Raw genomic sequence first — 16,348 nt, 5'->3', positions numbered from 1 at the left:
ACGAAACTCAAACTAATACAACTTGTATCTTGTTGCATCTGTGACCCATTGTTTGCCATCTTCTGAATACGCTGTCACAGGATGGTGATTACAAAATATGTAAACATTTTCTCGTCGCACCATTTACACGAGGGAAAAACATAAGTTAGAAACATAACTACAAGCCCAATATGCAAATACAATGAATGAAGTCTGTTAGGCTATGCAAATAGAGTCAGAAAAACAGAATACACTAAAAACACTTAATACAGATAACATTGCACAGACGCCACAAATTACTCATTTTATTTCAGCATTTATTTTAGCAAAGAAGACGCTCTTAAAGAGACAGAATATTAGCATTAGAAAACAAATGCAGGCCTTTCGCTTCATGGTGGCCACTAAGTAGATCACAATTTTCATAACCATAAATTCATAATCAAATTAAGTCACATATTAGTATATGAGTATAATTATGTAAAGACACATTATTTACAACGAAATCTCAGCTCTCACACCTTCATCATTCAAAGAACGTGGCTCGGCAAACTGAGTGGAACCAGCGTTTATTTTAGTGACATGTTTTGATTAAGATTATGCCTTCTTGTCTGAGGTAAAACTTGCTGCTTGTACAACACTACCTTGAAGATCTATGGGTTCCATGCAGAAACCAGGATACCTTTGTGGACAAAATTTTTTGTGCTTGTGGGAGCTCAGCTCCACTTCAGGTTTTGCACATCAAGATTGAGGCCTCATTGCCCCTTATCTTATAATCTGATTCCTGACACAAGTCCAGACCAATCAAAGAGTATTTAAAACATAATGCAGTACTGCACAGTTGCCAAGATTTTGACCAGGGATGTAGATCAGTTGAGAATTACTGCCCTTCCTCAGTCTTTCTGAAGCTATTACGACCCTGAATATTTCACAGGAGAAATAAAGGGAAAACAAGGACTGAGGAGAGAAGATACAGGAGCATTTGCTGTGTGTTCTGCTTTGACAGGGGTATACAGCATGGACTGAGGTGCCCTAATAGCCTAGTGTAGGGTGACCAGATTTTTCAAATGTTGTCCTGGCAGATTTTTGTTGTGTTGCTTCTCATTATCCTAATGAGACTACTGGATTTGGGTGGCAGAATCGCCTGGACTGCGGGGGACTGAGTCTGTACCCGCACCATGTGACACCTGGCAGCCTAATCCAGGTTTGTTCCGGCTAACTAGCAGTGCCTCATCTCCACCCAAGAGCAGGGATCATTGGGCAACCGGGCGCATGACATAAATGACTCCTCAGTGGAAACGTGGTCACTCAGATGTCATCCGTTTCTCTCAGTTACTTTATTCTCACATATGCAAGGACAATCAGAGGCAAAGTAAGATCCAACAAGGTTTTATTGAAGCAACTGCATCTTAGATAATAAAGCATGTATTGCAATAACTAGGACGATAAAGCACAATAGGATTACAACTGTGACAAAGAGAGTAAAACACAAAAATAACACTACCATTTTGTCACTAAGATTGTTAAGGATAGTTCCTACCAAGGCTATGTTAGAGCACAGCATGTTAAGCTCTAACTCTGCCCTTCAGGTTCCCCTGGGAAGACATCATCCTTCATACCTGAGCAAGAGGCCTGTAGTCTACATAAGCAGATGCACCAAAGCACTCAGCAAACAGCATACAGTCGTGGTCATCTGGCTGGAATCTTCCTCTAATGTACATGGGTCAAAGTAGTGAGCTTATAATAAAACAGCTGCTGTTCCAAGAGATCCCCACGTAAGAGTGTATATGTTTCTGTGAACATTGGAGACAAAGTGTACCACTTTTTCCGGCAACCTATCTTACTGCAGCCTTGAGAAAAGCACAGAGTGAAAGAAATGTCTTGTTTAAGATAATAATGTAGTGCTGACCTACGCGAAGAACAGCTAGATGGAGAAAATAAAACAAGACCGCAAATGTGGCTATTGTTAAAATAATATAGCCAAGCTAGAATAAAACATATCTAGTGCACAGCGGCAGGCACAGTTTGCTAAAATAACATGTCTAAAGCTATAGCTAAAATGGGTACACAACACCCTCCCCTTGCCAGTTCAAAGGGGTTTCAAAGCCTAATTATTAAAAAAAAAGCTCCTAAAATTCAACCTAAGGCATATATATGGGAATGTCAATAATGACAAGTTAAAGACACTTGCGCATGTATTAAAAGGATAATTTAAATGTTAACTGTGGTATCAGGAAAAGCTGAATTTAAAAAAGTCAGAGTAATTTTTAAAATCACCAATTGAATCTGGGACAATTAAAGACAGGAAATCTTCCACTTCGGCAGGTGGTAAAGTAGGAAGTTCATTGCCAAGGAAAACCAAGGAGCATTGGTGTTCCAAAGCCTGAGATCCAGCCAAATCAACAACATTCCGTGGTGTGTCCAACAGTGAGTTTAGAGCTGTATGATCCACAAAGGGCAACTCATAAACAGCTTCCCATAGCAAACGCACCCTCAACGTGCATGTCCGGTAATGAGCCCTCAGCGAGAACATCAACAGATCAGCGTCCAATGAAAGCAAACGCTCCGTCGAAAGACAGACTTTCAGTGCACATTCAAAAGAGCACCAGAAGCACTGAAACATGGGCTGATCACAATGCAAAACCAGTCTGAATGACAGAGACCAGACACACTCCAATCGCTCCAGGAGTGATGCTCCAAAGTACTGCATCATGCGTTCATGACACATCTGCGCTGGTGGAAGCGCTTTCAGTCCTCCTTGTTGCAGCAGGACAGCCATTGTGCAGAAACAGTAGCAATAGCTAAATGCCACCTATTATAGTCAAGGTTATCGGAAATCCTCTGAAAATACTGGAGAATATTGAGTGGAGGGCTGAAGGTTTTAAGCCAAATATATAGGAGAAAGTGTGAACGAAACCAGAACCAACATCCTTAAAGGAATTTGCAATTTCAGTAGTAGTGGACGCATTAAATATCCATTCCATGAGTTCACCAAAGTGTCTCGGAAAGTTAGTACTTAAAAGGGACTGTATCTCTGCTGATGACCTCACAGCCTGAAGTGCACAGGTCTTGTGTGCAGATGTGCGCGACACATGTTTTTGAAACAATAAAGCCTTGAGTCTGCTCAACGTGTCAAAATTCACATTTGAAGTAGCGATATGGGGCCAAATCTCAGCTACTTCCCTCTGTCGTGTAGGAAGAAAAAGTACATTCCGGCAGCATGTAACAATTTTGGAGACCAAAACAACATAAACTATTGCTGCTCGCATCCCACAACAGCTCTCACTATTGAGGAGAACATAGCTGCCATTCGAGAGCACCTGGAATGCAGGTCTAATTAAGGGGTCTGAGACTCCCTTCAGGTAACAAGCCAAGTTCGCTACCGAAATGTTACATGCCACTGTCGTAGTTTGGACTCTTGCTCTGAGCAAGACTGCTGGTTTAAGTATAACGGTACTGTTGTTTGTAGGCGACTGAGTCTTTCCTACAACAAGTCGCAACTGTTGTCCCAACCTTACCGGCTCACTAGCAGTACCTCACCAGAAACACAATAGTAACAGGTGATTTATGGCAGTCGCTTACGCATGGACTCAAAGTAAGATATCTCAGGGTATGTCGTGGTTAAACAGAGATTACCCTTTTCTCACAGATATATTATGTCTCATACAAACACAGGCAATGACACAGATGCAGTAAAGTTATAATAGCTTTTTACTTAACATAACTGCAATTTGCGATAGGTTGCATGGACTGCAATGATTAGGATAATGAATATAGCAAGTAACAGTATTGTGAAGAAGAGAGTCATTGTTATGAAGACCCCCACCATTTTGCAATACATGAAAAATATATATAAGATGGAATATGCCCTATTATCCTCATTTGAATAGGCCTAACCTCCTACCTAAAGGAGAGCTGGGTTCGCTAAACCTAATCTGCCAAAGTCGTGTCCATGAGAGGAGCCCCCAACCCTCGTTACCTTGGAATGAGGTCTCTATCTCAGACTCCGTAGGGACACGAAGACTGGGTCAGCGTCAAGACAACTGCAGCATCGGTATCAGCGATGGTGGCGATGCCCTCTGGTCGGAATCCCTCTGATTATCTGTCTAATGTGTTATGTATTTATACAGATCTACAAGGCCTCCTGACGTAGGTTTATTCCAAAACAATAGATAACAGGCATGCTTGGGACGGCAATTAATATCAACAATCCCTCGAAAGTATAGAGAGGGAAAATCCCTAAGTGTGAACATCTACTGTTTGTTTGTCTTTGGTGCTTGATCTTGATGCCTTGGCGCGGTGACACTGATAATGTAACTCATAACAAGTGGCCTAACTATAAACAAGGCAGCCATCTTAGAAGAAATAAATAATTAAATGGGCTAAGACAGAGCAAGCTAAGTAGGTTAAAAGTCACTAGGTGACGGGGGCACAAGTCTACCAGCCAGAGGCTAAGCTAACTCCTGTTATCCCATTAAAACGAACTAGGATTCACTACCCCCTCCCCATTGCGGTAACAGGTATGATGAAGCTACAGGAACCCAAGAAGCTAAAAAATTGCTCCTGAACTAAAAGGTAAATGCTAAAACAAGGCAAAAAAAAGCATTTGCATGTGTTAAAACAAATCTGTCTAAAAATACATACAGAGATGTTAATATCAACTATGACAAGTACAGCGTGCAACAGCAAATGTCTATTTAATTGCATAATTTGGAATCGGGAATGGCAAGTCAATCCATCAAATTATGTGTTATACGCATGATCTTGAAGAATGTCATCGAAGTCACCAGTCAAGGACCTAAAAAATGAGTCAACATTGTCCGAAGTTAAGTCTAGTGCTGGGCGGACAAACGGATCCACAGAGCAGAAGTGAGCCGTATTTCCTGGTGCATCGATACTTGCTGCAGTGTCCTCATCCATGGTAGATCTCATAACGGAAGGCTCATAGGTGGCCTCGCGGAGCAACCTCAGTCTCAAGGGGCATGACCGTGTATGAACCCTCATCGGGGACATCAGCAGTTCGTGGTCCACAGGAGATGTCGGTGCAACCTCATGACAGACCATAAGCAGATGTTCAAAGAGACACCATATGCAGCGGAAGACTGGTTGTACACACCAGAGAAGTGGCCGAAATGACAACGACCAGTCAAGCTCCAGTTCCACCAGCAAAGGTGCACCAAAGATCCGAACCATGCGCTCACGGCACAGTGGAGTTGGCGGGAGCGGCTCCATTGCTCTGTGTTGCTGGAAAGAAACAACCACCGCGAATCAGAAGAAATAGCAGTAGTAGTCCGCCAATCTAAGCCAAAATAATTGGAAAGCCACCAAACACACTTGAAAAGAGAGAATGGATGGCTGATGGGATGACTCCGAAGACAGTCTGGAAGATGGACACGAAACCAGACCCGACAGCCTTAAAGAAATGAACAATCCCAGTGGTGCTTGAAGCATTGAATATTCTGGATACCAGCTCTCCAAAGTGTTTGGGGAAATCGGTATTTAAAAGGGATTGTATCTCGGCTGATGATCTCGCAATCTGGAGAGCGTACGTCTCTTTTGCTGATGTCAATGCGAACTGTTTCTGAAACAATAGCGACTTTAGCCTACTCAACTTGTCATAGTTCACATTAATAGTATCTATGTGGGGCCACATGTCAGATACTTTTATCTCTCGCGTGGGGGGAAACAAAACATGTCCACAACACGTAACGACCTTCGTGACTGAGATTGCATAGGCAATTCCAGGTCGCATGCCGCAACAGCTTTGATCGTTCAGTACCACATAAATACCATTGGAAAGTACATGAAATACTGGACGAATAAAGGGGACGGGAGTACCCTTCAGAAAACAGGCCAAATTTGCGACCCCCGCATTGCAAAGACCGTGAAGAGACACCTGTTTGCATATCATAGAATGATGAACAGCAGTCTCACATTCACTTCCGCTAAGAAAGACCTCCTGTTCACCGTTCAGACATCTATAGTCAAAGGGCAAATCCCACTCTTCCTTAATAAAGCTATCTCCTAGCTGCTCATATCGTCCCACTGCAAGATGTTTCAGGCAGCTCGAGAAACGAAAGGTTGAAATCAGTAAATTAATAATGCCGTGCAAGAGCCAAATAGTTGAAGGACTCTCTGCTACCATGAAGGGCAACTTATCTAATTTCTCTACTTGAAGCAGGGTGAAACTAGCCTCCCTTTTAGCCATTGTCTCTTGTTCCCTGGAAAAATTAAAAGCAGTGAATAATTCACTCCCATTAATGTACCTCCATGGAATGTGGCCACTTTTCAGTGTCTGTAATGTCCAACCAAGCTGCATGATGGAACGTAGCTGTGTTTGCCCATGATATAACCGGGACAAGTCTGTCTGAGTAATATCAATAGCAGACAACACTATATTTGACAGTGAATAAATCCTGTTGGACAGCGTGTTCATGCCATTGTCGACAACAGCCAATGTTTTTTCCAAATTTTCCCTATCTAGTTGCCGTAAACGTGCAGCAGCCTCAATCTGGGAAAGTTTCAAAATTTCATTGTACATAGCATATAAAAAAAGTTTCGAGCGCTGTTTTCTAGGACCTAACAGGAAATCCTGTAAGTCTATACTGTCAGAAAGAGTGTTGAGGTGTTTCTTAACTGCTGTTAACGTGTTTGTCTGCACCCATTGCTGGCACAGCTTACCCACACTGTATGTTGTAATTATACCTGTATGTTGACCTGATAGAAAGCGAGGGTCAGGCCTGTTAATTGAAAACCCCCCTGAAGAGTTCAAGAAATGCTTTTGACACCCATCAGTGTCAGAGGGCCATACCAACCACCCGCCGGGACGGGAAAGTGAAGAATTATAGGCACCAGCCTTAACCATTGCATCTAGCCTTCCTCTGTGACATTAAGAAAGTGTTGCCAATCTCTAATTTTTGCCAGAGTAGGGATACTGAGAGTGTTCAGGTCTTTAATTTTTGCTAACCCCAGACAGGATGTCTGCTCAATAGTGTCATTAAGAAAATAATTTGCACAGGAATCAGGCATGCTCGAAACAAAGCCTCCCTACCCTGTATCTGCCAATCTTGTGTTCCCCATACACTTTTCAAGTCAATAGTCCTTTTCCAATATTCGTAACCCTCAATTGAGAGCTGGGAAACAAAGGGTTCTGAATAAATCAGTTTTGTGTCTGTGAGCAAAATTTTTCTAATTTGTGCCGGAGGTATTTTAAAATAATATGACTCTGCTTTTCTTGTATCATGCCCGGAAAAGTATGTAAATTTATCGCTATAATACTTTGGACTCCCCACCGGTGGTGTCGAACAGTGTTCCCACTGTGTGTAGTTCAAGAGAGGTCTATATCTAGTGGCACGGTGTAGGTAGTGATGTCCCCAATTGTTGTAGCAGAACATTTCTCCATAATTCATTGTATAATCATATACATCATCACTTTCAAAAGCGTAATAGTCCTTCATTTCAGTTAGCATGGAATCAACTGTTTGGACATTCCAATCATCAGAGACAACATTAGGTGTAATAACATCAGACATTGAAATTTTGAACACGTATGGTATCTGAATAATCTCTGTAGGCCCGTATATATCGAATAGAACTTTGTCCCACACAATCCCATCAGTAATTGGTATAGCTGTAATATTGACAGGGGACAAATCTCGTCGGACCTTATGTGAAGAATGATGTGGTGTTAAAATTTCATCAACAGGCTCCACAGAGGAGCGGTCAGGAATATAGTGACCATTAATCAGCAAAAAGAAAACAGTCACAAAACCAATCCATAAAAATAATGCAATAAATGTCAAACAGAACCATAGATAGTTCCATGGGTAGATCAAATAGTTCTTTTTAAGCCATCGATACAGCTTACTACTTTTTGAAAGTTTGTCAGTCACAGTTGAGGAGGAATCCGAAGAAAAATCATCAATGTCAATGAAATAGCCAGAGGAAGTCTCTGCAAACACAGGACCCTCTGAATTCTGATCCACCACTCGTGGAGGTTCTTGATAAACAACGTCATTAGCCGTGGAAGTGTTCGTGTAAAATACAGCCAAATCTTGAAGCGGGGTAGTCTCCGAAGATGTGACTGGAACCAACAAAAGTTCATTTTCCGCACTCCCCATGGTCGAGGAAGTGTCCGGAACAGCAGTTGACATAGTTGCATAGTCAGTAGCAGTGATGTTCATCCTACTATGTAGATGGATTTCCTGTTGGGTAGTGAGAGGGGATTGGGAACCACCCAAGGGACCTCCTGGTCTACTGTGAAGAATCGGCCACATGGTGTAATTTGATGTCATCAATGGAGATGAATCTGTTCGATTTAGAACCAGACAGTGGTGGTAGAATGACAGTCCTGGTGCCTTTTATTCCCAAGACTGGTACAGGTGCTCTGTATGATGAACCGAACTCCTTTTTCACAGCGATCTTCTCGCGAACCAGATCCCCAACGTTAGGAATCCAGCCAATTCCCTTATTCCTAAGGTGGCAGCACTTGCAGATGATTTATCTTCACAAAATTGTTGAAGCTCCTGTAAAACAGTGAGACGTTCTTTTATGTCAAATGGCGTTTCTGTCGCCACCATACCAGGGACATCAAGATCTGGGACATACATAGGTATCCCAAAGAGAACCTCATATGGAGACCTTCCCCCCAAGGACCGTCTTGGCAGATTATTCAGTGCTCTCTGGACCCCATATAGGTGGTGTAACCAACTGCGGCCTGAACCTAATACTCGAGCTGTTAAGGACTGCTTTAGATCACAATTCCGCCTCTCCACAACCAAATTTCCCTCGGGATGGTATGGTGAGGAGTTATGGAGTTCCACACCCATCGTCCCCATGGTGTCCCTAAATGCCTTAGAGGCAAATGCAGGGCCCTGGTCCGAATGGAATGCTGCAACCGCATATGTACCGATATAACAGTCCGGGCGTCAGCCGACCACTGTGGCCATACCCACAGGAATCTAGAGCAGGAATCCACAGCCACTAGAATGTATTTGTATGCACCATCAGGCTGTAAGGGACCACAATGGTCTAGGTACACACACTGAAGTGGCTTGTCTGACACTAAGAAGGATGACTGCGGAGGGCGTTAGATATTAGAGCCCTTAATCTGCTGGCAAATGTCACAGCAAAGGACATACTGCTTAGTTCGTCTGCATAGACCAGGCCACCAGTATTGTTGCTGTAGAATTGTTATCGTGGCCTGTATACCAGCATGTGCAGAAGTGACACCCTCATGTGCGGCTGTAATCAGCTCTAATCTCTGGTCTTCATTGGGGATCACTTGATCTCCAACCCCAGGAATTGTTGTATAAGCAACATTCTGTGCACTGATATGGTAAGTATAGTTTGTAGGGTAGCCTTTCGGAAGGGTCTTGCCTGCAGCCGAAGCTTTAACGGCAATCAATATTTCATTATCCAACCTCGTTCGAGAACGAGTCACTGCAGCAACAGAAGCCGTAGCTACTGATGTTTTGGCCGCATCATCAGCCAATGTATTGTCGGCAACAAGTGTCCCTACACGCTGGTGTCCTAATGTATGAACTACATGGACACATTGTAGCTTATCCCTAAGATCAGCCACCCTTCCCCACAATATTTTGTGTTTAATGGTGTTTCCTTTAGAATCCCTAAACCCGTTCAGTTTCCAATGATTGAGATATTCATTGTATGACAGGACGCAGTAATATGAATCACAGACTATCAAAGTCTGGCTTCCTGCCTCAGCATGTTCGAGCACCAGAAGAAGAGCCTTAAGCTCAGCCAACTGGGCTGTGCAGTCCCCTAAGGTCTGCGTGTAGGTATAGTGAGGGTGGAAAACTCCATCTTCCATCACTCCGCACATGGCTGCGCAAGCTGCCGAGTATTGATGTTTAGTACCTACAGCCGGTTGCGCTGATCCGTCAGTGTAAATGATAGTATTATAACTGTCTAGTGGCAAGATATTTAGAGGAGCGGGGTACTCCTGTTCATACTGGAGAAATTATTGTGTCTGAAGCCTTGGATCGAATACATAATCGACATCAGTGGCGGTCAGAGACGTTGCCCATTGAATCCAGCGTATGTTGTAATTATACCTGTATGTTGACCTGATAGAAAGCGAGGGTCAGGCCTGTTAATTGAAAACCCCCTTGAAGAGTTCAAGAAATGCTTTTGACACCCATCAGTGTCGGAGGGCCATACCAACCACCCGCCGGGATGGGAAAGTGAAGAATTATAGGCACCAGCCTTAACCATTGCATCTAGCCTTCCTCTGTGACATTAAGAAAGTGTTGCCAATCTCTAATTTTTGCCAGAGTAGGGATACTGAGAGTGTTCAGGTCTTTAATTTTTGCTAACCTCAGACAGGATGTCTGCTCAATAGTGTCATTAAGAAAATAATTTGCACAGGAATCAGGCATGCTCGAAACAAAGCCTCCCTACCCTGTATCTGCCAATCTTGTGTTCCCCATACAATTTTCAAGTCAATAGTCCTTTTCCAATATTCGTAACCCTCAATCGAGAGCCGGGAAACAAAGGGTTCTGAATAAATCAGTTTTGTGTCTGTGAGCAAAATTTTTCTAATTTGTGCCGGAGGTATTTTAAAATAATATGACTCTGCTTTTCTTGTATCATGCCCGGAAAAGTATGTAAATTTATCGCTATAATACCTTGGACTCCCCACCGGTGGTGTCGAACAGTGTTCCCACTGTGTGTAGTTCAAGAGAGGTCTATATCTAGTGGCACGGTGTAGGTAGTGATGTCCCCAATTGTTGTAGCAGAACATTTCCCCATAATTCATTGTATAATCATATACATCATCACTTTCAAAAGCGTAATAGTCCTTCATTTCAGTTAGCATGGAATCAACTGTTTGGACATTCCAATCATCAGAGACAACATTAGGTGTAATAACATCAGACATTGAAATTTTGAACACGTATGGTATCTGAATAATCTCTGTAGGCCCGTATATATCGAATGGAACTTTGTCCCACACAATCCCATCAGTAATTGGTATAGCTGTAATATTGACAGGGGACAAATCTCGTCGGACCTTATGTGAAGAATGATGTGGTGTTAAAATTTCATCAACAGGCTCCACAGAGGAGCGGTCAGGAATATAGTGACCATTAATCAGCAAAAAGAAAACAGTCACAAAACCAATCCATAAAAATAATGCAATAAATGTCAAACAGAACCATAGATAGTTCCATGGGTAGATCAAATAGTTCTTTTTAAGCCATCGATACAGCTTACTACTTTTTGAAAGTTTGTCAGTCACAGTTGAGGAGGAATCCGAAGAAAAATCATCAATGTCAATGAAATAGCCAGAGGAAGTCTCTGCAAACACAGGACCCTCTGAATTCTGATCCACCACTCGTGGAGGTTCTTGATAAACAACGTCATTAGCCGTGGAAGTGTTCGTGTAAAATACAGCCAAATCTTGAAGCGGGGTAGTCTCCGAAGATGTGACTGGAACCAACAAAAGTTCATTTTCCGCCCTCCCCATGGTCGAGGAAGTGTCCGGAACAGCAGTTGACATAGTTGCATAGTCAGTAGCAGTGATGTTCATCCTACTATGTAGATGGATGTCCTGTTGGGTAGTGAGAGGGGATTGGGAACCACCCAAGGGACCTCCTGGTCTACTGTGAAGAATCGGCCACATGGTGTAATTTGATGTCATCAATGGAGATAAATCTGTTCGATTTAGAACCAGACAGTGGTGGTAGAATGACAGTCCTGGTGCCTTTTATTCCCAAGACTGGTACAGGTGCTCTGTATGATGAACCGAACTCCTTTTTCACAGCGATCTTCTCACGAACCAGATCCCCAACGTTAGGAATCCAGCCAATTCCCTTATTCCTAAGGTGGCAGCACTTGCAGATGATTTATCTTCACAAAATTGTTGAAGCTCCTGTAAAACAGTGAGACGTTCTTTTATGTCAAATGTCGTTTCTGCCGCCACCATACCAGGGACATCAAGATCTGGGACATACATAGGTATCCCAAAGAGAACCTCATATGGAGACCTTCCCCCCAAGGACCGTCTTGGCAGATTATTCAGTGCTCTCTGGACCCCATATAGGTGGTGTAACCAACTGCGGCCTGAACCTAATACTCGAGCTGTTAAGGACTGCTTTAGATCACAATTCCGCCTCTCCACAACCAAATTTCCCTCAGGATGGTATGGTGAGGAGTAATGGAGTTCCACACCCATCGTCCCCATGGTGTCCCTAAATGCCTTAGAGGCAAATGCAGGGCCCTGGTCCGAATGGAATGCTGCAACCGCATATGTACCGATATAACAGTCCGGGCGTCAGCCGACCACTGTGGCCATACCCACAGGAATCTAGAGCAGGAATCCACAGCCACTAGAATGTATTTGTATGCACCATCAGGCTGTAAGGGACCACAATGGTCTAGGTACACACACTGAAGTGGCTTGTCTGACACTAAGAAGGATGACTGCGGAGGGCGTTAGATATTAGAGCCCTTAATCTGCTGGCAAATGTCACAGCAAAGGACATACTGCTTAGTTCGTCTGCATAGACCAGGCCACCAGTATTGTTGCTGTAGAATTGTTATCGTGGCCTGTATACCAGCATGTGCAAAAGTGACACCCTCATGTGCGGCTGTAATCAGCTCTAATCTCTGGTCTTCATTGGGGATCACTTGATCTCCAACCCCAGGAATTGTTGTATAAGCAACATTCTGTGCACTGATATGGTAAGTATAGTTTGTAGGGTAGCCTTTCGGAAGGGTCTTGCCTGCAGCCGAAGCTTTAACGGCAATCAATATTTCATTATCCAACCTCGTTCGAGAACGAGTCACTGCAGCCACAGAAGCCGTAGCTACTGATGTTTTGGCCGCATCATCAGCCAATGTATTGTTGGCAACAAGTGTCCCTACACGCTGGTGTCCTAATGTATGAACTACATGGACACATGGTAGCTTATCCCTAAGATCAGCCACCCTTCCCCACAACATTTTGTGTTTAATGGTGTTTCCTTTAGAATCCCTAAACCCGTTCAGTTTCCAATGATTGAGATATTCATTGTATGACAGGACGCAGTAATATGAATCACAGACTATCAAAGTCTGGCTTCCTGCCTCAGCATGTTCGAGCACCAGAAGAAGAGCCTTAAGCTCAGCCAACTGGGCTGTGCAGTCCCCTAAGGTCTGCGTGTAGGTATAGTGAGGGTGGAAAACTCCATCTTCCATCACTCCGCACATGGCTGCGCAAGCTGCCGAGTATTGATGTTTAGTACCTACAGCCGGTTGCGCTGATCCGTCAGTGTAAATGATAGTATTATAACTGTCTAGTGGCAAGATATTTAGAGGAGCGGGGTACTCCTGTTCATACTGGAGAAATTATTGTGTCTGAAGCCTTGGATCGAATACATAATCGTCATCAGTGGCGGTCAGAGACGTTGCCCATTGAATCCAGCGTGGATGTAATGCCTTAGCATTCGTAACGCTTGCTTTAGTGACAGCCTCTAAGGCCGGCACTGGGGAGACAACAATAATGCGTTTCCCCCGGGCAAGTTCTCTCTTTTATGACAGACATCTGAACTGCTGTCAGAATCTTTTCTGTAGGTGCAAAACGTTTTTCAGCATTTGAATATAAATGTGATTTATATGCTATCGGCACTGTGTCATCCTCATTAAAGGTGACATAAGTAAATCCAAGGGCACCAGCAATTATTCTGATGACCAAATTTGTCTTATTGTCACGTGTGTGTAAGTGTTTCGCTTCTAGCATGTCCCGTTGCATATCTCTAAGGATGTGTGTGTGTTCAATCGTCCATCGCCTGCTAGAAAAATTGGGCTGAATTAAGTCATAAAGTGGCTTGATGCGTTCTGCCTAATCTGGAATGTATGTTCTGCCAAAATTGAAGAAACCCAGTAATGACTGTAATTTCTTAAGTGTGTTCGGAGGCTGTAGTTGAGCACACTTTTCTAGGAAGTGCGGGCCAGGTTCTTCCCCTCGTTCGATAGCTCATATCCCAGGAACAATACACTAAGAAAGGCTATCTTGCTTTTCTTAAAATTAAATGTATAACCGAGGTCTGCAAATCCCAAAATTATCCGATCGACCCTCGCAAGATGAATGTCAAGGGTGTTGTCAGTGAAATAAATATCATCCACATAGGACAATGCATCTGAATCAAGCTTGTGCAAAATTGATGTTTCACGGGCTGAAAACAGGCCCGGGCTATTTTTATAGCCTTGAGGTAAACGACAAAAGCGTTTCTGGGAGCCAAATGAAAATGCACTTATGACCCTACTTTCATGCGCTAAATTCTGGCAGAAAAATCCATTAGATATATCCGATGTAGTTTTATATTTCTTACGCACTATATTGTTTATCAGTGCTGTGCTGTGTGAATTTTGTATAGCATAAGTGCGTGTATGACTATTTAAGTGTCTATAATCAACCACTATTCTATATGAATGATCCGGCTTTGCAACGGGGAATAATTGGTTATTCATCGCAGATGAACAGGGCATAATTACTCCCTGGTACTCAAGTTGTGATAGTATCTCCTTCACCTGAGCTTTTGCTTCATGTTTAACAGGGTATTGTGGCTGCGGTTGGGGTGTAGACCTAACGGGAATAATATGACAAGGAGACTCCTTGTCCCAACTTACATGATTACGGTATAGTGCAGGTGTCTGTGCTAAAGCCCATTCAGCAGCATAGGCTTCTTTGGCTGCTTCTGGAACAAGATCGGAGAAAGAAGGCAAAATGACATCTTCCCCATGCGGGAGCTTGCGGATGTGTTCAAGTGGCCAGTCCCTCTGGTTCAATAGGATATCACTAGTAAGTTCATCCCAAAATATTACACTAATTGGGCGTCTCACGTCTCCCTCTATCTGAATTGTTAAATCATAAACCCTATCGGGGGGAGAACGCGGCCATCCGCTGTCTCAACCGCGATGTAATCGCTAGTTGCTGTCGCATCCAGATGATCTTTCAGACTCTGGCGACATATCATGACCTCTGCCGCGCTATCTAACAGAGTCACTACCCACCTCTTGTTCCTCAACAGCGTTCTCAATACTACTGGCATTTTTAACTGTCAGTGCTGCCACCTTCTTCTTTTTAAACTGTGGGTTTTGCTGAGGAGTCTTTTCTTCTTTTTTAATGGTAGACTGTGGTGAGTCTTTCTTTTCTTTCACGTATTCCGGACGTTGATCTTGACGGCCCCCTCTCTTGCTACGTTTATCCGGTGCATTCTGAAAGGAACGAGAGGGACGTGAATCAGTATATCTGTCTGGAGGTCTAATGTGCTCCCTATTTCTGAGATTATACCCCCTTTCGGAGTACTCCGGATGTGGAGAATCAGCTCTCTTATTTCTTCTTTCTTTGAAATCTTTTTGTTTGTCCCAGCGCTTCTTAGAGCCCTCTTGTGCCTGCTTTGTACCCTCCTTATAGGCGGTACTTTGTAACTCCAATTTTTTAGGTTTGGCTCCCAAACTATCCCGTCTTATACTAGTATAGGTATCGGAAATTATTTTCGGTAGCTGTCTCTCTTGTTCCACATTTGGAGTTTCCCAGAGACGCTGGCGTATTGCCAGTCCCAGCGCTTCCCCTTTAATATTACTCAGTATTATCGAGGAGATGGCGTCAAAGTTACGCATCAATTTCATCCCCAGATCGAGGGCCGGTGCAGCCCCATGTTCATTTTGTATTTGTTTAACACTTCCAGGTTCTTCCCCTCGTTCGATAGCTCATATCCCAGGAACAATACACTAAGAAAGGCTATCTTGCTTTTCTTAAAATTAAATGTGTAACCGAGGTCTGCAAATCCCAAAATTATCCGATCGACCCTCGCAAGATGAATGTCAAGGGTGTCGTCAGTGAAATAAATATCATCCACATAGGACAATGCATCTGAATCAAGCTTGTGCAAAATTGATGTTTCACGGGCTGAAAACAGGCCCGGGCTATTTTTATAGCCTTGAGGTAAACGACAAAAGCGTTTCTGGGAGCCAAATGAAAATGCACTTATGACCCTACTTTCATGCGCTAAATTCTGGCAGAAAAATCCATTAGATATATCCAATGTAGTTTTATATTTTTTACGCACTATATTGTTTATCAGTGCTGTGCTGTGTGAATTTTGTATAGCATAAGTGCGTGTGTGACTATTTAAGTGTCTATAATCAACCACTATTCTATATGAATGATCCAGCTTTGCAACGGGGAATAATAGGTTATTCATCGCAGATGAACAGGGCATAATTACTCCCTGGTACTCAAGTTGTGATAGTATCTCCTTCACCTGAGCTTTTGCTTCATGTTTAACAGGGTATTGTGGCTGCGGTTGGGGTGTAGACCTAACGGGAATAATATGACAAGGAGACTCCTTGTCCCAACTTACAT

This window comes from Pleurodeles waltl, chromosome 5 (genome assembly GCF_031143425.1).
Source record: "Pleurodeles waltl isolate 20211129_DDA chromosome 5, aPleWal1.hap1.20221129, whole genome shotgun sequence".
NCBI classification, from domain to species: Eukaryota; Metazoa; Chordata; class Amphibia; order Caudata; family Salamandridae; genus Pleurodeles; species Pleurodeles waltl.
This window is presented reverse-complemented; position numbering follows the sequence as displayed.